Source organism: Tamandua tetradactyla, chromosome 26 (assembly GCF_023851605.1).
Source record: "Tamandua tetradactyla isolate mTamTet1 chromosome 26, mTamTet1.pri, whole genome shotgun sequence".
Taxonomy (NCBI): Eukaryota; Metazoa; Chordata; class Mammalia; order Pilosa; family Myrmecophagidae; genus Tamandua; species Tamandua tetradactyla.
The window spans coordinates 17429710-17457192 of NC_135352.1; the positions used below are offsets into that span (position 1 = coordinate 17429710).

At 36.3% G+C, this 27483-nt stretch overlaps 1 long non-coding RNA gene across 4 annotated transcripts in view; it reads left to right on the forward strand.

The window, feature by feature from the left end:
• The window catches only part of LOC143669798 (uncharacterized), a 143429-nt gene that overhangs the window by 77466 nt on the left and 38480 nt on the right, over positions 1-27483 (forward strand). The window contains exons 3-4 of one of the 4 annotated variants that reach the window (XR_013169070.1): positions 11411-11556; positions 25727-26203. This is a non-coding gene — a long non-coding RNA (uncharacterized LOC143669798). Of the gene's footprint in view, positions 1-11410; positions 11630-12183; positions 12263-25726; positions 26204-27483 lie in introns of those variants that run through there. The other 3 variants (XR_013169071.1, XR_013169069.1, XR_013169068.1) reach the window with 3 other exon arrangements.

The window sequence follows — 27483 nt, forward strand, 5'->3', positions numbered from 1 at the left end:
TTGCTGGCAATTAGCTATGTGAAGCTTTTTTTTTTAATTTAATTTATAACTACAAGGATCATCTTCAGAATCTTATTCTGATTAGCATTATGAAAGAAAGGCAACTCTTATTCTTGGGCTTTTAAAAATAAAAGCAGAAAGGCATTTAACTGCCAAACCAGTCATTTATTTGGACATTGTATAGGATAAATGATATTTGCTTCCCCATATGAAGTTAATTTTGCAATTGACAGATTTTTCCATATATTTTTATAGTTTTATTAGCATTTTATAGCACATTTTATATTTGAGGAAAGTGCTTTACACTCATTTTAATTAGTTATTTCTCATATATATCAATTAGTTTCAGTAATGGAAAGAATGAAGTCAAAAAGATTTTGAAAAGCAAGATATCACACATGCATACAAATTAAACCTTAATGACTTCCATCTGGGGGTTATTACCCAGAGATCACAAGTAGTTTTAGAGAAAAATTGTAGGAATGACAAATGAGCCTTGCTTCTTTCTTTCTTCTCCTCATCCAGAAGAGGGTGAAATGACCGAGTTTTTAAACACTTTTTAGGTTGCTTGTGAAAATGGGCACAGTGAGGGACTTAAAGTAGATGGAAAGAAGAAACAAAATATTTTCTTGATGCTCAAGAATATTGACTTCTGGACTCTCCAACCTGGTTTTAACTAGTATATGAAGGAAAACCAAACCATGTATCTCTTTAAAGCTAATTTCCTCCAGGTAAAATGGAGATATCAATACCCATTTCATAGAATTGTTTTGAGATTTAAGAAAACTCACCTCTACAAATGTTGAGGTCAGTGCCTCACACAGGGTGAAATAAACATTCATGTGATGCTCTCCAGCTTGAATATATCCCAAAATCTGATGATAATGCTCATGCTGTTTTGAATTTTTGAGGCTGGCTTTAAATTATTGGTTATTAACTAGTGACGTTAATTATTAAGGATTTATAGTAGTCGTTCAAGTATTTTTTCCTTGAACTATGTCATCAATTGCCATTTCTACCCTATCTTTCAACTTTGATTTTTGCTAAAATGTTATTAAACAGCACTGTTTTAAAATCACAAAAATACCAAGATTTGATCATTATGAATTATTAAACCTCTGACTCCTATAAAAGTTTCACATCTTCATCTGGAGGAACCTTTGACCATTAATCTCAAATTCCCATATTTTCCAAAATGATCCACATGACGAAACGTGTCCTCTGAAAGAGTAGAAATACACTTACATGCACATCTAAACAGATACAGATAAGTATATGGAATAGCTCCAAAACCCTCCTGCCTCCTCCTAAAGTGAGCAGATGCTTCCTTTTATAATGGGGAGCACTATAGGCCCTGGGAGCATCATCATAATTTAATGTGCAATTGATAGCATTCTGTTGCCAAGTTAAGTCTGGTTTCATATAGATGTCAAATAACCAATTCTTAGAACCTCAAGTATCTTCTAATTTCAGGGGGTTTGTACTTTGAAATTCAACAAATTATTAAAAACCAACATCAAATTCAAAACAGCATGAACATTATCATAAGATTGAAATATATTCCAGGCTGGACAGCATCACATTAATGTTCATTTCAATCGCATTTTTAAATCTTTTTCCGAGGCCCATCAAATAGTTGAACTGTTTAACAGATTATTTCATCAGTCCTCCCCAGCACTTCATAAAGGATTGTCAGGTTTTTTTCATTTAAGGTCAACAATTATCAGGGTAAAATTTAGAAATGAGCCAAACCAGGATAGTGAACATTTTCATTTGAATTTATTGTTATTGATGGATACGTGTTTGGTTCACATGTTTTTTTTTTCTTTTCATAGCTTCCTACTTATTGTTCCGTTAGCTTTTCTTTCTTAGCAAAGCAAGGAAATAAAACATTAAATATTATTTATGTGAATTGTTGTTACAAAATAAACTGAAAGAATCATTAACTATAATGTGTAGACACAGCATATAGGGAGACCCCCAAATGCTAATAGTAATCCACCTATAACCAACATTTATTTAATTCCCTAGCATTGTGCTGGATATGGTGGAATCCAAAGAAGAAGTAAATTGTTGTGCAGAGTGTGTCTTTAAAACTGATAGAAAGTGTGCCCAGAGAAGTAGGACTCTAGGCCTTCCAATTTTCTTGAATATAACTAGTGACCACTGACATGAGTCAGTGTCAATTACTTGCCTAGAGTGGCCCCTCCCTTAGTATTTTGTATTTCTAGCTTGCATTGATATGGTGTCAAATTTGTCCGTGAGCTTTCAATCTCCTACCTTCCTCTGTTGCATTTGGCATCTACATTTCTGTTATTGAGTATGGATCTTGCACACCCAGCTCAGCACCTGTCACACAAAGTTGACTTTCCTATCTTGCCACGTCTTTTTTGTTGTTCAATCCCTAGCTGCTCGCTGGTCTCGTTTCGGTGCTTTCATCTTTACCTTGACAGCCTAGGGGTCTCTTTCCTCTAAGTGACTATGGCAACTGAAATTACTAGGGAGTTCAGAATTTAAATTGACTTACATAAACTTATTTTACAAGTTTAAATAATATATATGTGATTGTCCAATTTCACTGCCCAAATGAAAATTAAAAGAGACTATGTATGTATGTATCTCTGTATTCATTGATTTGTTCATTCCTTTATACATGTTTTGGCAGCATTCGTATCCTACAGGCAGGTTCAATGAGAATACACACACAATGTATTTACTTATGAATATATGTAATATAAGAGGGACAAATATAGCAATTGAGGTTCACCACTTAAGTGTAGTCACTTAAATCAGTACTAAACCAGCCACACATTCCCATTCAACTTTTGCTACTATATGGGTACATTTTCAAATGTGCTCTTGAAAGTGAGGCTATTACAAATTATTTTACATTGCTCTTTTCTCTCTACAAGTTTTTGTATGGTAGTGACATTAATAGATTCTTCTGTCTTACCCGCTCCCCCAGGACAGTAGGAAATGCCTGAACGCTCTCATAAGAGGTCTTCAAAAAACAAAAAAGTCATGTTGGAGATTATGAATCTGATGTCCTCAAGACATTTGGGGGACAGTTTGATAAGGAATCTTCAAGGATATCATTACTGAAATATGGAAAATAAATAAATTTCATAGATTTTCATTATAAGACTGGCAAAAAGTAACCAATCAAATATTTGAAAAACAGAACTCTTCAAGAAAAAAGCTAGAGGGAACACTGTGTCTTCTTGCACTTAAGAAGAGAAGTTGTAGTTTTACAGAACAATCATGAACAAAATACAGACCTCACCACCAACACCTTACGTTGGTGTGGAACATTTGTTACAATTGATGACAGCACAATTTTTATAATTGTATTCTTAATTAAAGTCATGGATTAATTTAGGGTTCACAGGGTAGTGTAGTTCAATGGATTTCTTTAAAAAGTTTTATTCTGTTGCCATTTATATAATCTAACATTTCTCTTTAAAATCACATTCAGGTATATATTTCAGTGCTGTTAATTACATTCACCAACTATGCATTATCAAAATATTTCCATCATTCTAAATAGAAACCCTGTACATTTTAAACCTTAACTTACCATTCCCTATCCCCAGCCCATCCCCTGGTAATCTATATTCTAGATTGCGTCTCTGTGAATTTGCTTATTCTAATTGTTTCAAAATAGTGAGATCATACAGTATTTGTCCTTATGTGTCTGGCTTATTTCTCTCAACATGATATCTTCAAGGTTCATCTATGTTATTGCATGCATCAGGACTTCATTCCTTTTCATGGTTGAATAATATTCTACTGTATATATATGTATATATATACTTGGGTTGCTTCCATCTTTTGTAATCATGAATAATGCTGCTATGAACATCAGTGTGAAAATATCTGTTTGCAGCCCTGTTTTAAATTCTTTAGGGGTATATACCTAATAGCTGAATTTCTGGGTCCTGTGGTAGTTCTAAGTTTTCTGAGGAACTGCTAAGCTCTCATCCATAGAACCTGTGCTATTTTACAGTCCTACCAGCAATGTATGTATGAGTGTTCTGATTTCTCTGCATCTTCTTCAACACTTGTTATTTTCCAATTTTATAGCAGCCATGCAATAGGTATGAAATGGTATCTCATTGTGGTTTTGATTTGCATTTCCCTAATGGCTAACGATTTTGAGCATCTTTTCATGTGTTTTCTGGCCATTGATAAATCTTCTTTGCAGAGATATATGTTCAAGTCTTTTGTCCACTTTTTGATTGGATTATTTGTCATTTTGTTGTTAAGTTGAAGAATTTATTTATATGTACCGGGAATTAATATTTTTTGGATATGTGGATTCCAAATATTTTCTCCCATTACAAAGGTTGCTCTTTTACTTTCAGATAAGTTCCTTGGTAGCACAAAAGTTTTTATTTTGATGAGGCCCCATTTATCTATTTTTTTTTTCTATTGCCTGTGCTTTGGGTATACAGTCTAAGAAATCATTGCCTAACACAAGGTCCTGAAGATACTTCCCATGTTTTCTTCTAGGATTTTGATAGTTCTACTTCTTAAATTTAGATCTTTGATCCATTTTGAATTGATTTTTGTATATGGTGTGAGGTAGGGGTCCTTCTTATTTTTATTTTAAAAACTTTTTTTTTTGCAAATGGAGATACAGTTTGCCCAGTACTATTTATTGAAGAGACTATTCTTTCCCAATTATGTGGTCTTTGCCATCTTGTCAAAAATCAATTGGTCATAAATGTCAGGGTTGACTTCTGAGCTCTCAATTCAATTTCATTGGTTTATATGTCTGTCCTTGTGCCACTACCATGCTGTTTTGATGATGTCTTTGTAATATGTTTTAAGATCAGGAAGTGAGTCCTCCAATTTCATTCTTTTTTGTCAAGGGTTTAGAAATTTAGAACCCCTTACCAAATTTATATACCCTTCTATATAAATTTGATGATTGGCTTTTCCATTTCTGCAAAGAAGGTTGTTGGATTTTTATTTGGATTACATTGAATAAATAAATTGCTTTGGGTAGTATACACATATCAATGATATTTAGTCTTCCAATCCATGAACCTGGAATGTCCTTGCATTTACTTAGGTCTTCTTTAATTTCCTTTAGAAATGTTTTGTAGTTTACTCCATGCAATTTACATCCTTGATTAAATTTATTCCTCAATATTTGATTCTTTTGGTTGGTACTCTGAATGGAATTTTTTCTTGATTTCTCATTCTGATTGTTCATTACTTATTATATACAAACATTACTGATTTTTGGGTCTTGATATTGTGCCCCACCACTTTGCTGAATTCATTTATTAGCTCTAGGAGCTTTATTGTGGATATTTCAGTATTTTTTTGCATTTAGGATCATATCTGCAAATAGGGAAATTTTTACTGTGTCCTTTCCAATTTGAATGCTTTTATTTCTTTTTCTTGACCAATTTCTAAGTTCAGTATATTGTTGAATAACAGGTGTCAGTGAGCATCCTTACCTAGTTCTTCACCTCAGAGGAAAAGAGTTCAGTCTTTTTCCATTATGTAGGATGTTAGACGTGGGCTTTCAAACATACCCTTAAACATGTTGAGGAAGTTTCTTTCTATTCCTAGCATTCTAATTGTTTTTATCAAGAAAGGACGCTGCATTTTGTCAAATACCTTTTTTGCATCAGTTAAGATCATCGTTTTTTTTCCCCCATCATTCTGTTAATGTGCTGTATTTCATTTATTGATTTTTTTAATGTCAAGCCAACCTTGCATGCCAGGCATAGATCCAACTTGACCATAGTGTATAATCCTTTTAATAGGTTGTTGGATTCAGTTTGCTAGCATTTTGTTGAGGATTTTTGCATCTATGTTTACAAGAAATATTTGTTGGTAGTTTTTCTTTTCTTGTGGTATCTTTATCTGGCTTTGGTATGGGGGTGATGTTGACCTTATAGAATGAGTTATGGAGTTTTCCCTTCTCTTCAGTTTTTTGGAATAGTTTGAGTAGAATTGGAGTTTAGTCTTCTTGGAATGTTTGGTACAATTCCCCTATGAAGCTATCTGGTCCTGGGCTTTCCTTTGTTGGGAGGTTTTTGATTACTGACTCAACCTCCTTTCTAGTAACTGGCATGTTGAGATTTTCTATTTCTTCTTGAGTCTATGTAGGTCATCTGGATTTCTAAGAATTTGTCCATTTCATTTGGGTTATCTAATTTATTAGAATGCAGTTGTTGACAGTATCCTCTAATAGAGTTGGTAGTCATGTTCCCTTTTCATTTCTGATTTTTGTTATTTGTATCTTTTCTCTTTTTTCTTTGTCAGTCTAGTTAGTTTTGTTGATTTTGTTGATCTTTTCAAAAAAACAAATTTTGGTTTTGTTCATTTTCTCTATTTTTTCAGTTTCTATGCCATTTTTTCTCCTCTTTGATCTTTGTTATTTCCTCCCTTCTGTTCATTTGTTTTAATTTGTTGTTCTTTCTCTAGTGTTCAAGTTTTGAGGTTAGGTCACTGAACAAAGTCTATTTTCTCTTTGATGGAAGCATTTAGATCTATAAATTTTCCTCCTAACGCTACTTTCACTGCATCCCATAAGTTTTGATATGTTGCATTTTCATTTTCTTTCACCTCAAGATATTTCCTTATTTTGCTTATGATTTCCTCTGTAGCTCATTTATTGAGTATGTTGTCTAGTTTCCACATATTTGTGACTTTTCCATTTCTCCCTCCTTCATGATTTTTAGCTTCATTCCGTTGTATTTGGATAATTTATATTGCATAATTTGAATATTTTTTGATTTATTGAGTCTTGTTTTGTGGGCCCAGATTATAGTCTACCTTGGAGAGTGATCCATGTGTACTCAAGAAGAATGTGTATTGTTCTCATTGGGTGAAGTATTCTCTATATACTGTTAGATCTAGTAGGACAAGTCATGTACATCCATTCTGACTGGATGTTCTATCCATTATTGAGAAGGGGTTTTAAATCACCCTCTTAGTAATGTAGAACTATCATTTTTTCCCCCTCCAAACCCACCAGTATCTGCTTCATATACTTTGGGCTCCACTCTTAGGTGCATATATATTTATAATTGTTACATCTTCTTGTTGACTTGTTCCCTTTATCAGTATGTAATGAGCATTCTTGTCCCTCATAACTGTTTTTGACTTAAAATCTATTTTATCTGATATGAGTATAGCCACCCCATCTCTCTTTTGGTTACTGCTTGCATGGTGTATTTTTTTTTTTAGATCTTTTCACTGTTAGCCTACTAGTATGTTTGACTTTAAGGTGAATCTCTCGCAGACATCATATAGTGGGTCATGCTTTTAATCCATTCTGCCAATTTCTGCCTTTTGATGGAGAGTTTAATCCATTTACATTTAAAGTAATACAGGACTTTACTCTGCCATTTTGCTATTTAGCATTTGTAAGTCACCCCTTTTTTTGTCCCTCACTTCCATTAAAACCTATTTTTATATTTATTTGCTTTTTTGTATTTTACTATATTGAGCACTTCTCACTTATATATATTTTTCATTCATTTTCCTTGTAGTTACCAAAAGGGTAAAATTCAACATCCTAAAAATATAACATTCCTGCATGTATAATCTTTCTGTACCCTTCTGTCATCACATTTTTTTGTATTTATCATTTAAATCTTTGTACATTGTATACCCCAAATCTTAGATTTATCATTTCTTTTTATGCATTTGCATTTTAGTACCTGTAGGAAGTAAGTAAGTGGAGTTCCATACCAGACAATACAATATAGTCACATTGATATAATTACACAAATGATATGTAATTATCATAATAAAGGTGTTTATTTCTTTATGCTGCCTTGAACCATTGTCTAGCATCCTTTCCTTTCAGTCTGAAGAACTCACTTTAGCATTGCTTGTAGGGCTGATCTAGTGGTGATGAGCTCCCTCAGCTTATTTTTCTCAATCTGAGAGCATTTTTAATCTCCCTCTCTGTTTTGAAAGAAAGTCTCATTGGACATAAAATTCTTGGCTAGCAGTTATTTCCCTTTGACATTTTAGCTATTTGAGCCACTGACTTCTTGCCCCAATGGTTTTTTTATGAGAAATTTGCACTCAACCTAATTAGGACTCCCTTGTATGTAACACATTGCTTTTATCTTGCCTTCATAGTCACTGATTCTTTCTCCTGCCAGCTCCAGACTGGTTTTGAAGCCCTCCTGGGAATTTTTCATTTCACTGATTGTAGTCTTCAACTTCAGTAGTTCTGTTTGGCTCCATTTAAAAAATTTCTATCCCTTTACTTAGAATCCACATGGTTCATCTGTTGTTTATCTGATATCCTTTAGTTCTTCCTTGGTACTTTCCTTCATTTCCTTGAGCATTTTTAAGATAATTTTTCAAGGCTTTTCCTGATATGTTCCCATTCTTGTCTTCTTCATTATTGTTTTCTATATTTTTATCCTCTTCCTCTAGACGGACCATCGTTTCCTGTTTCTTTGTTTGTCCTGTACCCTTTTGTTGCACTCTGGACACTTCATTATTTTAAAATGTTAACTCTGGTATTTACTCCCTGGGATATCTGTTTCAGGGTTTTGTAACCACCTGGTGATTAGATGCTAGTTTTCTTGAGCTTAAGCCCTCCTATAAGAAGGCCTGCCCAAGGTGAATGCAATGTGCAGAGCTTTCTCTCTCTGGCCTCTGTTTTGTCCCAGATATTTGTTTGTTGGTTGTTTTTGGAGCTGCCCTATTTACAAGAAGAGACAGACCTCCCTTTCCTGGGTATCTGAGCACCAATAGGACTTTGTCCCAGATTGGCTGTCTCTACAGTTTTTTACACTCTTTTTGTTATCTCATGTTGCTTTTACCTGAGGGCAAATACTGGGAGGAGGGTCACCCAGAGAGGACTTTCCAATGCAGTTTAACACAGTCAAACAGAACCAGGGATTCATGAGCTAGCAGACTAGCTTCAAAGTGCCCTGAGGAGAGGATCAGGAAGGGCCCCCAAATCTTCTCCAATGTCTCCTTGAAGTTGAGCTTTCCTGGCTTGCCCAGTCAATGCAGCTCTTCAGCTGATTGTCCCCTGCAGTCCTGAGGAACCACTGCATTTTTAAATCTCCGCTGCCCCTGCCCTGTCCATGAGGGCACCAGCAGCCATGCTGAGAGAGTAGTTTACAGTTGTGAGACAGGTTAGATAAAGAAGGAAGGAGGGGGAAGTGACTCTAAGACCCATAACTAAAAGTTCCTTTTTGTCTGCACATACCCACTCCCCCTTCACCACACACACACACATACCTAGCTGTCATTCAGGTTGGCACCTGAAAAGAACCAGTGAAAAAAGCAGGTCATCAATCCCTTATTAGCATAGCCAAAGGGGAAGGGGTCCCTCCAAGCCCTCATAAGGCTTTGAGCATGTACTTTTGCTACGCATTAAAGTTTTGAGCTGTACACACTGACTAATCCTTGAGTTCTTCCCAGTGTCTGAGTCAAGAACCTTCATGTAGAGGTCTCCATTTCAGAGAATTCCCAGGAGTCCCCAGCATTCAGCAGAGAATTCTTGGAGCTCTGAGGCATCCAGCACAGAACTTCCAGTGCCATGGCAACTAGCTAAAGAATCTTGGGGGCTCTCCAGCATCTCACTGAGAACTCCAGGGGCTCTCCAGCGTTGAGATTATTAAACTATTTGGCTGTACACACTGTCTAGTCCCTAAATTCTTTCCTGTGACCGAGTCAGATACCCTCATGATGCCACCCTTGGTGAGGGTTTCAATTTCTCTGAGAACTCCCAGCACTGTCCTGCTTTAGCTCTTTATTGTAAACTATCTGTCTTTTCCTCCTGCTCCTCCCTGCATGCTGTACAGTGTTATTCTGGACTCTGAAGTTTTGAAATAGTTGTTTCAAACTGTTCCAGCCTGTTTGATAGTTGTGATGGTGGAGGACTGAGTCCAGGAGCACTTTACTCTGCTAACTTCTCTGGAAGTGTTACAATTTAAAGAATGGAGAAACCTTTCTAATTGAGTTTCTATATATGATATCTCTTTGGTATAACTTTTCCAGGGGTTGTCCCAGGAATGTAAAGAAAGATACAGGTGTTTTTAATTTGCCAAATACTTGGATGGAAACCATTAAGACCTTTTAGAGGGAAGTCTATGTATATCATTCATAAAAATTAGCAAATAGGTAGGGATAACAGGTAAAATTCAGGATTCCATTTAAATTTGAATTTCAGATAAACAACAAATATTTCTTAGTATATATTTGTTTGTTAGTCCCTTGCAATATTTTTACTTAATATATCTGGCAACCCTACAATTAAGCAATTTAGAAATTTACAGCCCATTACAATCTGAAAGGAAGACCAGAGAATGGAAAGGAAGGATTTCCATAGAAAAAGATGGAGACACACTCCCAAATTAAATATTACAGTCCTAGTAATAAAACTGTCAATGGAAATCTCTGCAAAACTGGCCAAATTACCAAGTAAGAAATGTCATGTAACAAGGATGATGTGAATGAGGTATTTATGATGTGTATGAAGTCTTCTTTGGTTAACAAATGCATTCACTATTCATGAACATTTATGAACAGGCTAGCATTTCATTTTTCCAGTCAAAATAAGCTGACTATTACTATTTGTAAAATTCATTATAAAGTGTGCTCACATAAGAAGTACATTAATGTGACGTGTGCTAAAGTTTGGGTCTCATCTCAAATTTTCATCTTCAGCAAGGTCTTTACCAAAGAGAAAACTTTTGTCATGAGTTAATGGGATTGTAGCCTATAGCAGCTGTCCTGAGACCACTGAATTATTTATATATTGTCATTGCAGCTGAAAATTACTGTATTTCTTCAGGCTAGTGATTTCATTAGCTCATAATCATTAATCAAGTTGAAAATATGGTATAATGTAAAAATATATAGACCAACAAGCAGTTTTATCACTTACTCATTTAGATGTTTGTTTGAAAGCAGCTATCATAATCACTGATTTTGGATATGTATATTTTGGTTCTCATTGAATATGAGAGAAAAATGTCTTATATAGTCTTTCTTTACAATTTGTAGAATATTTAGTATATAAGTTTATTTTTAGTTGCAAGTGATGATTTTGTTAAAACAATATTCCCTATGCAATTGTCTTATATTTCAAATATAAAAACATAGAATTAACTTATTAAAAAGTTAGAGAAACTTTAAATTAGGGTCCGTACTAATGAAGAAGCATGAATTCCGTTTTGGTGAACTCTGCTGAATAATTTTAAACTATTTTATTGAACTAGGATAATCTAATAAATTAACGTCAAACTAATTATAAAATATTAACAAATAGAATTGAAAATAACATTGTAATTGCATAACGTTTTATCATGCCAGTCTGTGTTAACATTCAGGTCAATAATTGTTAAAATTATTCTAGGTCCCAATGTAATTTAATTGCACTTAATATTATTATTTTTTTTTTTAGCTTTCCAACACAGCCATGTGCTACGCAGTGTTGCTTATAAGGAAAGTAACATGTGTTCAATGCACTTGAGAAGACTGAATATTGGCTCCTCTGTTTTATCTGGTACAGTTACCCTGAGAAGTTGAGAAGAATTATGCCATGCGAGAGTGAGTGCTAATAAACAACAGCTAGAATGGAATTGAAATATTGGACAGTATACTTTTAGGGCTCTGAGTTTACATCTCTTCTGCTCTTTTTGTTGCATATTGACTTTAATTCTTATTTCTATTTACAATATTTTCAGAATCTTGTCTCCAAGTCATTGTGTTACCTGTACCTTTTCCATTCCTAGCTTTTTAAATTGCACTCATATTTCATGATCTGACTGAAGTTATGTGCAAAGAAAAAGACCTATAGCTTTAAATTTAGAATAAATTTATTGAATCAGTTTAACACTTTTCCATAGCATCCCTTAAAAGCGACAATAAGAAGTCCTATACATCTCTTCTAAAACTGGTGTACTTTTTCTCTGTGGATTTAGTTTCTTAACAATCTTTCACCTTGGAAGATGCTCAATATGGATTAGAAACTGGATATGTAGAGTATGCCATACAATGTTGAAGAATGTTTATCCATGAGAAATGAGCAGTAGAATAATTTCCTGTCATCAAAAAAAATAAGTTTCCCAAAATGATATATTTCAAAAGTTGGGATTGCCTTTAAGGACCATTAGGAGGTATGCCAAGTTTAGCTTCAGTGCTTTGTTCATCTCTCCTTTTTTGGCCCTGTCTTAGCCTATTCCTCTCAAGGCGATCAGAGATTCCTTCCAACCCCCAGAAGCTTGACACCTGTTGGTTACCAGGGACTCCAGGATCAGAAACATTTCTTATTTCTCTTATTTGCATTTTGTGGCAATATCTGTTGAAGAGTTAATCAGATAAACTAATTGTTCCTAAGGTGAAATAAATGTTTGTGCTTTATTCACTGTTTTATCCTAATAGAAATGTGTATTTTTTCAAAAGGATCATAGGGATTGACTCAAGTGACAGGAAATTTAGCATCAGTTGAAGGGCATTCAGGGAGATACTATTAGGCAGGCAGGTCTTTCACTGCAGCTCACATCAAATACCTAACCAAAGGTCTCTTCTGCAAATGTGTGCACCAGCCTAGGGGAAACTAGCAAAGGTGAACTTGCAAGGAAGTGATAAAATCACTTGAAAGTAGGTCACAGAATGCCTCAGTCTTATCACATCCCTCTGCTCTCTTAGGGCATGACCTTTTCTGTTATACAGAAGACTCAAGAAAGCAATTACTCTAATTTTCTACCACCAAATCTCCAAATTGACCTCTGCTCATATCTGCATATTGTTCTGTCCCTTTGGGTTTAATAGAAAAGATATATCTCATGTTATCTAAGATGAATCCCTTCCACTGTGCTGTATTTTCAACTTTTCTCTTTCTACCAGCTTCTTTTCATTAGAACAGTCTCTTCTTTGGAGGCAAACTGAAAGAATAAGTTATCTGTAATGACCAGTTTTATTCTTCAGTCTATTACAATCTTACATGTCTTCCATGATCCATAGGTACTATTCAATATGTAGCTACATGTTGCTATTTGAATTAACTAAAATAGAATACAATTAAAAATTCATTCCATTAACATCAACTAGTCACACTTCAAGTGCTCGATTGCCACATGTGGTATTGTGTTGGACAGCAAAACTATAAAACATTCGTATCATCTCAAAATGTTCTGTTGGGCAGCACTGCTTTATAGAAACTTCTTTCCAATATCACCAAGATCTTCAGTTATCCTCATTGATCTGTCAATAGGGTTCAGCACAACTGACCATTTGGAAGAGTATTCTTTCTCAGATTCCCAGCCACCATACTTTCTTGAGCTTTTTCCTATCCCTCAGTAACTTCCCAATGTCCTTAGACATTTATTTCTCTACGGTCACTTGTTACTCTTGAAGTCTAGTCCCATGAATTCAATATCTATTGGCATATTGAGAAATTCTAAATCCATTTTTCTTGCCTAGATTCTCATGTCAAACTCATTGCGTTCAAAACTGAACATGTATTCTCTTCAATTCTTCCTACCCTACCTCTATAAGCAATCAATGCTCCCATCCTCAAGTCTTCTCTACATCAACCAGCAGCACAATCATCCATTCAGCTACATGAAAAATAAATTGTATCTACTCAGTTTCCATACCAATAGCTAAGCAATCAGAGTCAAATCACACTTTAATTTATTGTAATAGCTCATAATCAATTTTCAGCTTCTAATTTTGATCTTTACTCTATCACCACAACTTTATCCAGAGTTATATAAGAAGTTCAATTTGATCATATTCCCTTCACATGAAACTTTTTAATGGATTCCCATTGTTCTGGAAATAAAAACCCAAACCTTAATATTGTCTTGAAAGAACTTCGTGATCTGGCCCTGCTACCTTAAGAAGAAAGGAGGGTTTCTCCCCAACAGGTATTAGATGGAGCACAGATCTGTGGTCACCTTCATTTCAGGCTTCCAACCTCCAGAACTATGAGACAATAAATTTCTGGTGTTTTAAACCATCCAGTTTGCGGTACTTTGTAATGGCAACCTTGGCAAACAAAGACACCTTCGTTTCAAAGATTACTATACCTAACTCCATTGGTAATTTATGTTTGAGAAAAGAGGAAACAGGAACAAAATATAATCTTTAGTATACCAAAATGTAAAATAAACATCTAAAGTTGTCAAAAAAACTCATAGCATTGTTAGAATATGGGCAACAAAAATACAATGAAGAAACACTACTTACTATCCTTGAAAAGATGGAGTAATTGTCTGCTTTATCTTCACTGAGTCTTCATTTGGATGTATGGAGACTCTACTTTATATGGAAATGGGCTATGTGGATCCAAGCTCAAAGCATGGTGATTAAGGTTTGTGTAACCTCATCAACAGTAGCTATTAAAATATGATCATCAAAGACAGAGGGCTAAGGCAAGGGCATTAAAAAAAAAATCTCTCTGGCCAAAGACTACAGTACTTTCTGCAGCACAATTACTTATATTTTGATTGTCCCTATGGGGAAATGATTTGCATTTATTTTAATAAATGCCTTTCTCCCTTTTTTGAGTCCTTGTTATTTGTTTCCCCTGTGCTCTCATTCTCTGCACTGTGTGTTGATGTTGAAAACAATCACACGATAAAAATTCTTTCTTATTAAAGACAAGGTCTTATTTCAAACTGAGAAAATAATTAGAAAGCTGACAGGAATTCCTTTGGGTACAATAGCGTTTGTAATGAGAAAATTGTACATCACTGAAGCCAAAGGGCTTGGCCTTGGGACCTGAGAAATGCTCAATTTTTGTCTCAAGGGTTGAACCCAGATGCCTTTCACATCTCAACTGGAAGCTCATTGTTGCTTTTCCTGCCTAAATATGCCAATCAGAGCCCTTCTGATGCCTTTTCTGCAATGCATATTAGTAAATCCTGAAATATTTACCCATTACATTATGGCTGGGAAAAAATCCAGATACAGGTGCATGAATTAAGTCACTTACTTGTGCAGCATTCAAGCATGAAGTTCAAACTCATTGGAAGCCATAAATTATATGCTTGAGAGACTTCTGCAATTTCAGAAAGGACTGTACTTGACTGCTAGAATAAAGAAAGGACATATTACTGCTAAGTTCACCTCTGTCTGCAGTTTACATCCTGCTGATAGTTCAGTTTGCATCCTGCTGATAGTTTCAAAAGTCAGAGGAAAAAGCAGGGGGATAGTACTGGGGCTCATTCCCACTACTCATATTTGAAAAGCAAGGAAGAAAAATTGGAAGAAGAAACATAGAGTTCTTCTATGGAAGCAACATTATTCCTGGAACTTTCTTGTCACTGGAATGCAGTACATGTATTGGCATTTTGGAAGATACTTTTTTATAGGCAAAGACTGCATTTAATCAATAATAATAAATATGTAAATCACCAACTGTGGCATCCAATACCTTCTGCCTGGTGGAAATTACTATGAGTTCTTAAAGAACAAAATTATTTTAATAACATACTTGGTATAGATTCCTGCCACCAATAATATAGGTAAAGCAAAATTAAGCTTGCACATGTTTTAGTTTAATTAAACAACCACAAGATTTGAAATTTTGCATTAAACAATATAGTTTTATCCCTTTTAGGCAAGACAAATTTTTACTGAGGAAACACAAGTAATCTCTATTAGTATATAGCCCACTGGTTTCCAGACACAGCTAGTTAGAAACCTTTATAGCTAGGAAAAGAAGAAGGAGATTGTCTTTACTTCTGGCTCTTCCTGTACCCTCCAATTCCAAGGGAACTGGTTTTTGGCTGCTAAGAGTTAATTAAGTTTGCAGCCAGAAAATATATATGACATAGCTACCTTATTATATCTTTCACATTTAGAGGTCCTATACCTGTTCTACAAATAAGGGAGTTGATGGATTCCATCATGAAATCAGCTTCTCAGGGCTAAGTGCATAAACCAACAATGTTTTGGTCAAATTTTCAGTGACCAAGCCAAAAAAGAAGATTTCCTTTCTTGTACCTTATGCTCTTAGCATTCTGCTCCATCTACTGGGGCTGTGAGCAGAATATGCTGATGCGTTAGATTTATAGTTATGTTTGGGTTTGCTCATTTCTTCTCTTTTTCCACCTCCTCTACCATTTTCTCCTCCTCTTCCTCTACCATTTTCTCTTCTTCCTCCTCCTCCTCTTTCTTCTTCTCTCTCCCTCTCTCTCTGTCTTATGCATTCACATATGCACACACATGCACATATGCACATATGACATGTAGGAAAGAAGCAGGTAGTATTCGAAAGAACACTTAGTCCAGAGAGGCTTGAAGGAGGTGAGAACTCTTACTTCATGGATTCAGAGAAGAGGGGAAAAAGAGAAAATATGTGATTTCCACATATCTTTTCTTCTCTCTCCCTCTTTGCCCCTCCTTATAACTGTGACATCTATTCTGGACAGAATACAATGAAGGAAACATATGCAGATACATTTAAAAACAACTGTTTATATACCTTATAGTAGAGGAAGAAGATAAGACCTGAAAATGAGTAATCTTGCATATTTTAGGAGGAGAAAAGTGTTTGGATGGAGACAGGAGAGATAAGTATAATTTTGCTTGTTGCACTAAAATATTTCATAGGTTTGAATACATGAAGTCTGAGCTCAGAAAAGGAAACAGTGATACCTGAGGAACTACTTTCTGCATTGCTATGAAAGAGGAAGGTAGATTTTGGATCCAGAGAGAAAACCTCAGTCTAGAAAAGGATTTGAAATACTCCAGGCAACTGGGTGAGTTTCCTCTCAGATCAAAACGCTTAGTAAAATGGATCAAGACAGTTCATTACCAAATGAATTATAACTGAAGGGGTTGTCCTCCTTAATTTTTCCTAATCCCTGGGATCTGTTGTTTCTGTCAGGGAATCATACAACCTCACATTCCTTCAATCTGCATGTGGAAATAATCTAGGATACCCCCTATAGGAAGAAACTCTGGCCAAGTAAGTACGGTAGAAAAATATTTTTGAAAATCAAAGTAATTTTTTTTGTGTAGTTATTTGGGCAGATTGTTCTGTTATAGGACTTGTTTTAATGCAAGTAAAGTCACAGGTTTTTTGATCATAGTATGGGGTATGGGGGCTGACATTGCATCCCATAGAAATACTAAGCACTGCTCCATGAATGCAGGGGGCTGAGAAAACATGTACCTTTAGGGAAATTCTTTCTCTCTCGATATTGATGCAGACCAGTGCCTCTCAACTTTTTCATGTCATTCATTAATTTAGCAAATACTTATTGAGTAACTAATCTCGGGTAACCGTTATTCTAAGACTGTGGAACACATCGGTGAACAAACCATTCAAAGATCCTTGTTTTGTGAAATTCATGTTTTAGCATGTATAGAAAATTGTAATACATTTGGTGATCATTGGAAGTAGGGAATGAAGTTGTTTGCTGTTTCAGGTAACTGAACAGGGGATTCTGCAAACTGGGCCCTGCCTGGCCACCTGATAGTAGAGGGAGTTGATGTGTAGACATGACAGTAACCCATTTAAAGTGTATGAATGTGCAGTAGAACTCTCTTCGCTAAACCATATTGTCCAGTGAGTGCGTGTGTGTTGGTGTGTAAATGCACATACGTGTATATTTGAACCGAAATAAAGCTGCTTCTAACCTTTTGAATTGGGAATTGCATATAAAATGGAGGCCCACATACATAAGTCTATCTAAGTTATAAATGAAGCCAACAAACTGGTTGTTTCAGTTTGCTGAAGCTGCCTGAAGGCAATATGCCAGAAATGGGTTGGCTTTTATAATGGGGATTTACTACTTTACAAATGTACAGTTCTAAGGCCATGAAAATGTTTCAATTAAGGTATCAACATGACCATACCTTCTCTGAAGAAAGGCTGATGACAGCTTTGGTTCCTCTGTCATACGGGAAGGCACATGGCAGGCATCTGCTGATCCTTCTTTCCCTGGTTTCCTAGCTTTCAGGTTCTGGCTATTTCAGTTTCTGTGGGTCCTTGCTTGCTTCTCCTGGGGCTGTTCTCTCCATGCTCTCTGGGTGTTTCTCTCTCTCCCATCCCCGAACTTCTCTCTTTTATCCTCAGAAAGGACTCCAATAAAGACTAAGACCCACTCTGAATGAGGGGGGAGTCACATGTCAATTGAAACAACCTAATCAAAAGTTTCCACCCAAAAAAGGTCTGCACCCATAGAAATGGATTAAAAGAACTTTTTTTTTCTAGAGTACATAATAGCTCCAAACTACCACACTGGCAAATGAAATATTTTCTATCCTCATATCTTGACAAAAATAACTTCCTAATGATTCAAGTTTAGATTGGTCAGACTTCATGGAGTTCAGGAATAAAACTTGGCAGCATGGAAAAAGCCACCCCCCGGGCCCCTGCCTGCAGACCACGCCCCCTTTACTTCCCACTTCCTTGAGGAGTCTCTTAGGAAATTTGTGTTTAGATACCACAGCCCACAAATAGTAACTTCCTCCACAATTTACTCTTTCATTACCCTCTTGCCACTTCTTCTTCTTCTCAGAGCCACCCCTTGGCTTTGTTTTGGGTATAAGGCTATATAAACTTGTTGCACAGTTTTGTCTTCAGCAAGACAGAATTAGAGAAGCTACACAGATCTTGGAATAGCCCTAGGGAGTATTTTGGCAAGGAATTCCAAGGACCCTGGTACCCAACGGTGATCTAGAAAGAACGGTGTGGGCTCTGGAAGGCAAGTCCTTTCAGCCCTTCAAACTCATTTCTACATGGCAAGAGATGCGTGGGTACAGAGCCTCTCTTGCCAGAGTCTGAGGGCTCTCAAAGTTCCTGTTGGATCAGAAGAAAGGCTCCCACACTTCCTCACACCAATGGGGGGGTCTCAGAGCAGTCTGGCTTGAACTCCTCTCTTGGACCCTTATTGTGCTTATTGTCAATCCTTCCCAGGTCCCCAACAAAACTCTAAACACTCTGGAAGGAGAAACCGACTTAGAAAATGATATTGCACAGATCCTAAGGCAAAAACTACTTTTATGTTAAAGACAGTGTGTGCTTCTCTCTAAGGGGGATGGGATGGAGATTTGTAGTTTGAAAGTTGGAAGAAAATACCTTCTCAGAAGAGGACAAACCTGTTAAGACCACCAGTATCAACAGAACTGAATTATTGGGACTGAGAACTGAGATAACCTGTGTCAACATGGGTTGATTAGCAGATTTTGTTCTTGGAAATATTTGCCCAAGAAGATAAGGGTGTAAATATACAAATTACTCAAGTACTCACTTTAGGAAAATCTTGAAAACCAAAATGTTTGGGCAAACATCCTGCTTACCTGGGAAAACACTCACTTTTCATGCAATAGACTGACTGTCAAGACTTGCTTTGGGACTCTCATCTCATTGGATCTGCTAATCTTAAGCCATTCTATCATAAATCTTGCCCAATCACAAGCAGTTCCCTGCTTTGAAAGACCTGCCTTTCACCACCTGAGCACATACTATAAATAGCCCTCTGAGACATTTCCCTTCTGAGAGCTCACTATGCCCTAGCAAGGAGACATCTTTTCTTCCTTCATGTTTAATAAACTCACCTTTTCTTTTTTTTACTTTTTTTTTTTTTTTTTAACATGGGCAGGCACCGGAAATTGAACCCGGGTCCTCTGGCATGGCAGGCGAGCGTTCTTGCCTGCTGAGCCACCGTGGCCCACCCAACTCACCTTTTCTTAATCCACAGTTTTTATGGTATCTTTTGGGGAGTCAGTAGTAACTGATTTCAGGTCAAGAAGCTCGGCTAGGAACTGGGATGTGCCTATGAAGGGACCACTCTTTTGCTTATGGAACATGGGGCAGTTATTGAATGCAAGCACTTAAAGTGTTTTTCCTCTTTTGTTTTTATAGCTTTAAATTTTGGATAGTTCTTTAGTAAAGTCTAAGATATCCTGATAACATATTGTGGTGTTCCCGTGGAAAATAAAATACCGAGAAAGCTAAGGAGACCATGGCTTGCCCTCCATCTACCCATTGCTGGGTCCCATGCAGAGGAAGTTGCATATGGGCAGACAGTGACCAGAGCTCCAGGAGGTGATCAGCACCATTGACTGCTGACTTAGGTGTGGACCTGTGAACCCCACATTCCCTCCTGCCCCCCAGCAGGGTAGGAGGAAGTGGGAAGCTGTGCCTGGACTCACACAATGCTTTTAACAATAACATGGCTTTTAGTTCACTGCATTGAAAATTTTACATTCATATCTTAGAATTGGAATTCTCTATAAAGAGGTGAAAAAAAGCTTTTTATCTCATTGTTGGCAAAAATTTATGTTTTTAAAAAAGAAAGAAAAGTCATACCTAAAACCATTGAGATTGTTTGGCAAATGGCTCTCAGATGATAAAGTTGTGTGGGTCACAGAACATTCTTTGGCAGCGTAAAACAAAATGTGACTATGTTTGGGAAACAGATTCTTTTTATGACATGCGATGTCCACTTCTGTAAGGTTTCCCAACCTTTGTCAGTGTGCGTCAAGTGAAGGCAGGTGTATTAGTCAGGGTTCTCTAGAGAAATACAATTAGCAGGCGATATCTGTAAATATGAGATTTATAAAGCTGTCTCCCACAACCTGGGGAATGGAAAAGTCCAAAATCCATAGGGCAGGCTGTGAAATGGCAGTTCTAAAGAAGGATCTGGACGAACTCCACAGGAGAGGCTCGCTAGCTGAAGAAGCAGTGAAAGAATCTCTTCTTCCTTAAAAGCCTTCAAATAATTGGATTATCTCATTATGGAAGACATGCCTTAGTTGATCACAGATGTGATCAGCCACAGATACAACCAAATGACTGATGATTTTATACACCAGCTTTCCGATTTATCAACCAGCCATAAAATATCCTTGCAGCAAGGGTCAGGCTATGCTTGCCTGACCAGACAATTGGGCGTCATCACTTGGCCAAGTTGACGCCAGAACCTAACCATCACAGTAGGAATTTTATATTCCTCATGGGTGGTCTTGACTTGGTCAGACTTCTTGTTTAACCAAATATGTAGCACATTATCTTATCTCTGCCATCTGTAATTGTTTTTTCTCTGCCACTCTATGATAAATGGCCTAACCAGCTGGAAAAGCCCATATATCCTTCTCCTGGACTTTCCCCTCTACATTTATTCTCACTGATGCCAGAGTGTGACTTGAGAAATAATATGGAAAATGTTATTTATCCAAATAAATATGGACAAGGAAATGAAATTGCATAACAGTTACTGCAAAGATGGATGTTCTAGAAGTCACTTCTGTTTATAGAAACAATGTGCTCAAATTATAGAGCTACTAAAGTGACATCCCAGGACTTTTCAACCCAGGTCTACCTCATGTCTTCTTTCCAAATTTCCCTCCTTCCCTCATTCCTTCCCTCATCCCTCCTGCCTTCCTTCTTTCCTTGTTTTCTTATCCCCTGCCTCCCTTCCTTCCTTCCCCCATACTCCAGCTATTAGGAAGAACTGTAGTGTAGTTCTGAGTAGATGATATATATTTTGATTTTTGGTAAGAATTTTAGCAGGAAAGATTTACAGTTGCATAAAAAAGATTTAGGGTTGCACTGCAGTGGTGTATGGAATGAAAAGAAGTCTATATGATCTAGGCTGATTTGTCCTATTTGCTATTGGCTGCTGATAGAACTAGGATGGCTTTGTTATCAACTGTGGTAGTTAGATTCAGTTGTCAACTCGGTCAGGTGAAGGCACCTAGTTCTGTTGCTGCAGACATGAGCCAATGGTACCTGAACCTCATCTGTTGCTGATTACATCTGCAGTTGGCTAGGAGGTGTGCCTGCTGCAATGAATGACGTTTGACTTAATTGGCTGGTGCTTAAATGAGAGAGCTCAACGTAGCACAGCCCAAGCAGCCCAGCATACCTCATTTCAGCACTTGCAGCTCCACCCAGGCCTTTGGAGATGCAGAAAGAAATCACCCCGGGGAAAGTTGTTGGAACCCAGAGGCCTGGAGAGAAGGCCAGCGGAGATCATTCTGTGCCTTCCCAGGAAAGAAAAAACCTCAGTTGAAAGCCAGCTGCCTTTCCTCTGAAGAACTAACAAAATAAATCCTCGTTTATTAAAAGTCAATCCATCTCTGGTGTGTTGCATTCCGGCAGCTAGCAAACTAGAACATCCACTAAATAACTGAGTGTACAACTCTCCAAATTATTTTGTTACCAATTTTTTTTTCAGAGTGTATCTGGCATACCTTTCAGTGATGTAGCAATTTAAACTGACATTGAAAAGCCTCAAAATTCTCGTCTTATCATAAAAAGCCTCAATTACAAAATCTGACAAGTTGCAATACTTATGCTGCCTGCCCGTATCTGCTTCTTTTGCCTAAGAACTATAAATTATAGGCACTCCAATGGTATCTAAAAGTGGTGAAAAAATGAAAATGTAAAATGCTGCTCTGAACAGGAAAAAAAATGTTCTAATCCTCTAGCTTTTATTGAACAGTGCCAGTTGTCAATGTGACAGAAGTAAAATCCCATTCCAAAACTGAGTTAATGTGTTTGGAGACACTGGAGTAAACACTGATGAAATTTGCTTAAAGAACTCAAGAGAAAACTATTTGAATTTTATCGAATAGTACTAGTTTAAAAAGTTTGAGGCATTGGGAGAAACATAACAGTTATTTGTCTTACCTTGAAGCACAATAATTTTAACCTGGTTCTTGCATAAGGAAACTAAATGTAGAGTTATGTAGAACCAAAACTTTGGAACTGCTTCATGCCCAAGAGAGAGCGATGCTGCTATATAAACTAAATACTGGGAGGGCTGGTTGAAAAGTATGAATAAATTTAGTCCCTAGGAATAAAATGAAATACAACTAGTTTATTGTGCCAAAATCTCATGTTTACTTTTCTTAAGCAATAAAGCTTCATCTATCAATAACAATTGCTTTTCAAATAGCATTTTTTTTCAAATAGCATTGGTATGCTGATAGGACCAACAAATAAAACTAGAAAAATACTACCCTGATATTTTTCAACAGGAGCAGTTTTGTTTTTTCAGAGAATTTATTGCAAAGACATACATCTATCTGTGGATACTTTCATTTTTTTGAAAGTGCCTAAAATGGGCATAGTACTAACAATTTATTGATAATTGTCAAATAGCAGCTTTCTGTTTGGAATTTTAAAAAGAGAAATAATATCAGCCCATTTTCCTTATGCTTTTATTCCTTCTTCTTGAGGGGATCGATCTTATTACACTATGGAAATCCTCCAATTCATTTTGGGAGGAAGTATTTTCTATAAGAGATCCAAGTAGATAGGTAAATGCTTTGATTGAACTTCTGCAAAATATATTTTTCATTTATAGGACAAATAGCCCCATTGATTTTGGGGCTTACAACAAATTACTTCATCATTTATTTTTGAAATGGTTGTTACTCCATTCTTTAAATTTCTCCTCCCCCAAATTCTTTTGTGGTAATTTATGTTTTGACATAGACATTTTTTTGTCGGAGGCAATTTACCTATGATAAGTAAAATTAGCCCTTTTTGGTGTACAGAACTAGGAATTTTAACAAACCATATAGTCATGTTGCCATCACTTAGCTTATTTATTTGAGACCTTTCCTGATTTCTAATATATTTAATGGTAAGCATTTAGTGCTATAAATTTCCCCCGCATTGTAACCGGACAAAGGCAGTGGATTCTTTTGCCTGATGTGCTCAATAACCAATTCCTGAGACACCTGGATTTCAAAAAGGAAACAAGTTTGTTGTCAGGAGTGTAGCAAGAAAGCAGATGGCCTAGTGGCCCAAAATCTGTCTCCCTGAGTTTAGGGGGTTCAAGGTTTTTAAGGATTTCAGCAAAGGGAGATGGGGCCACTTTGGATAGCGAGTTCAAAGCAGAAAAGGAGACAGTAATCATTATCATTTCACTAGAAGAACTTAAGCTGAAAGGAGGGGAGGCAGAGCTATCGTTTCAATACGAAAGTTGTAAGCTAAAAGGAAGGAAGAAGACAAGTTATCTTTCACTAGCAGAGTCTAAACAATATGATTTACAAACTGTCAGGAACTGAAAATAGTTAATGACTAACTTCAAATTCTTCATTAGCAGTAGGGCCTTTGTCCTATAAGAAAATGATCAAATAAAGGGAGTCACAGCTCTCACAGTCTCAAAGACACAAGATAAGGGCTTTTACAGTCATTTCAGGTATCAGGGCAGCTGAATTATACTTTAGGGATTTCAGGTATTCCCTTCTGTCTACTCCAATATACCAGAAAGCAAAAAGGAATACAATGATTCAGTAATCAAAATGATCCCTTAAATTCTAATTTCTTGGTTACAATATCATTGCTTTACCTGCATCCAATGTATTTTGATATGGTGATTTTTTTCTTTTTCCTTTAGTCCTCTTTATTTATTTTTTACTTTTCTTGAGATTTTCTCTTTATCCCATGGATTAGGTACAAGGGCGTGAAGTTGTTCTATCAGCTACTGAGAGGGGGATATTTAAGTCCCAACTATAATTGCGGCTTTGTCTATTTCTTCTCTCAACACTATTAATTGTTGCTTCATGTATCTTGAAGTTCTTTGTATAGTGCATACAAATTTGGGGTCATTTTGTCAGGAATGATCTTTTTATCCTTATTTAATGCCCCTCTTTGATTCTAGTAATCTGGTTTTTGCTCTGAAATCTTCTTTATCAGATAGCAACAAAGCTACTCCTACCTTTAAAAATTATGTTTATAAGCTACATCTATTTCCATGCCTCTACTTTCAACCTACCTGTGTTGTTTTATTTGAAGTGTTTCTTGTAAGCAGCAAATTGTTGTACCGTTTTTTTATTTTTTTAATTAACTCTGCCAATTTCTATCTTTTGATTGGTGTATTTAGAACATTTATGTTTAAGGTTGTTATTTGATATCTTCATGCTTAAGTCTACCATCCCATAATTTGATTTCTATTTCTTCTGGTTCCTCTGGTTCTCATGAATCTTTTTCTTTCCTTAACTTCTTGAGGGTTACTTGAGCATTTTTAAAGATTCTATCTTGTTTTATTTATGGCATTTAGAGTGTTCCTCTCTGTATTGATTGCTCTGGGTATTACCGTATGAAAATGTGGCTGATAACAGTCTATTGGTATCAATATTTTACTACTTCAAGTGAAGTGTGAAAACCTCACTTTCCTTGCCTTCCCTTCTTTTAAATATCATTGTATTGATACGATAGTGCTATAGTTTCTTATTTAATTATGAATACGATTTATAAAACTCTTGAGGAAAAGGATAAGCTATTGCATGTTTGCATATTTCTGTTCTTTTCCTCATTCCTTTTCCCTGCCTGATGTCTAATCTTCTTTTACAGCATTCTTTCTGTATGAAGATCTTCTTTTAGACAATCTTTAAAGGTAAATCTGGTAGTTGAAAATTATTTTAGTTTTATTTAACCTGGGAATGACTTTTATTTCTCCTTCATTCCCAAAGAGTAATTTTGCTGGATTTTAGAATTTTCCTGACAATTTTTTTTCGGTATTTGAAAAATATAGTGCCCCTTCTTTTGGCCTCTGGTTTCAGATGAGGAATCATCACCATTTCAATTGTTATTCCCCTACAGATAATTTGTTGTTTCTTTCTAGTTGCTTTCAAGATTATTTTTGCTGTCTTTAGTTTTCAAGTATTTCATTGTGGAAGAGTTATGGCTGGGAAGGCTGGGTCAGCAGCTAGCTAGTTGTTGCTTACTTGATAGAGACTCAGGGTTTGGAGTTTGCAGAAGATTTCATTGTCTTTGGGCAAAATATTTATCTTACAGACACATCTACACACCCCAGAGAAGTATTGATGAAGATGTTATGGTGATAGAAGCTTCATCAACTCCCCAGGTCACTGCTAAGGAAGAAGTTAATGTTCCCTCAACTGACAGTGAAGAGAAAATTGTAACAGTTGATGAACTGTATTGGTCTCCTTCAACTTCTGGACATTCCAGACCGCACTGGAGCCAAGGTTCAAGTTTTCATACAAGTCATCATTGGAACCATAGAACCGTGGTAGAATTTCTACCATCATTCAGTCCTTGAGGTAGAATGTAGAGGAAGTGTAGACCTTATCATTGACGAAGATGAATCTATTGTAGTTTCAACAACTATCATGAAAATGGAATCACAAACTACAACTATTTCCATTAATAATTCAACTCCATCTACCTCTCAGAAGGCTTCTGATTTTGCTTTTGCTGTCCGCAATAGTGAACCTTCCACAGTATCAGGCTCCAGCTATTCTTACATGCAATAAGCACCACTTTTACTTCTATAGGAGATAACAAGAACTACATCTTGTTCTATATCAGAAATTGGCCTCTTGATATGCCAAGGTTACCTTCCTGCTGTCCCAAGCACTTGCCATGTCACCAGAGAATCACCGTGCACTAGGACACCTATGCCCAAGGTGCTTTTAACAGCATGACCGCCACTTTCAACGTCATCACCACCACACTCCCCCACCCAGCTGCCTCAGTTTCAGTGGTCCTACTTGCCATTTGGAAATGCCTCCAAAAGTGCAAGCACTTTGTGAAGCAAACAGTTGTTATTGCAAAGGCTTACATAACCAGCTGGCATCATCAGACTTAAGCAACAACAGTATCAAAAGTCATGCAAGCGGTGGTTTTCATGAAGAATCTGCATTTGAGCCCTGCTGCCCTGTTTCTTCTTCCCCACCTGCAATTTTGGTCATCAGCCTGCTGCTGCTTTCCTGAGTCAGCCATTGTCAATAGATGGTTACTAATCAAGCATGGTTGCACAACCCCAGTCCCAGCCCCAGTCCCCTCCACAAGTCTTGCTCTCAACTTTTTTTTTATCCAATCTTGATCTTTAATTTAATCAATCATGTGATTCAGTTCAATGATAATGATTTTCTAGAAAATGATAATATTGCATATTCAGTCATTTCTTACAAAGGGTAAAATGGCTGTTGCATATTTACAATATAGATTTATGAGTTAAAGGATCTCTTTAATATTGGGAACAGAATACAAATCAAATTCAATCAGATGCAGGTGGCATTTACATCACCAGAGTGATCAATAGGAATTTTCTTGGTGGATCGTTTTCCTTTCAGTACAATGTAAGTAAAGTTGAATATTGTTATCATAAATTTAAACTGCTGTTCTGATTATATTTTTCCTACCTAATTTACAGATTTATTTTCCCGATTCATTTTAGTTGCTGTTCTCTAATGAACACTTAAAATTAATTTCAATTAGCTGGAATTTTCACATTTGCAAATTTAACAAAGTTTTAGGAAAATTGAAAAAATGTGTAGAATTTTATAACATCAGCTGTTAAGCATGCACAGTGAAGCTATCTGCTTAACATTGATTTTATAAGAACATTCAGTCAAGAATTAGAATTGCAGTCATTAATATGGATTTGTGCATTCATAGAATTTCTAAAGATCCCAGGATAACTTTCAAGGAATTTTTAAAAATTTATTTTTTACTAGAGAAGTTGTCAGTTTACAGAAAAATCATGCAGAAAATACAAAGTTCCCATATACCAGCTCCCCACCCTCAAC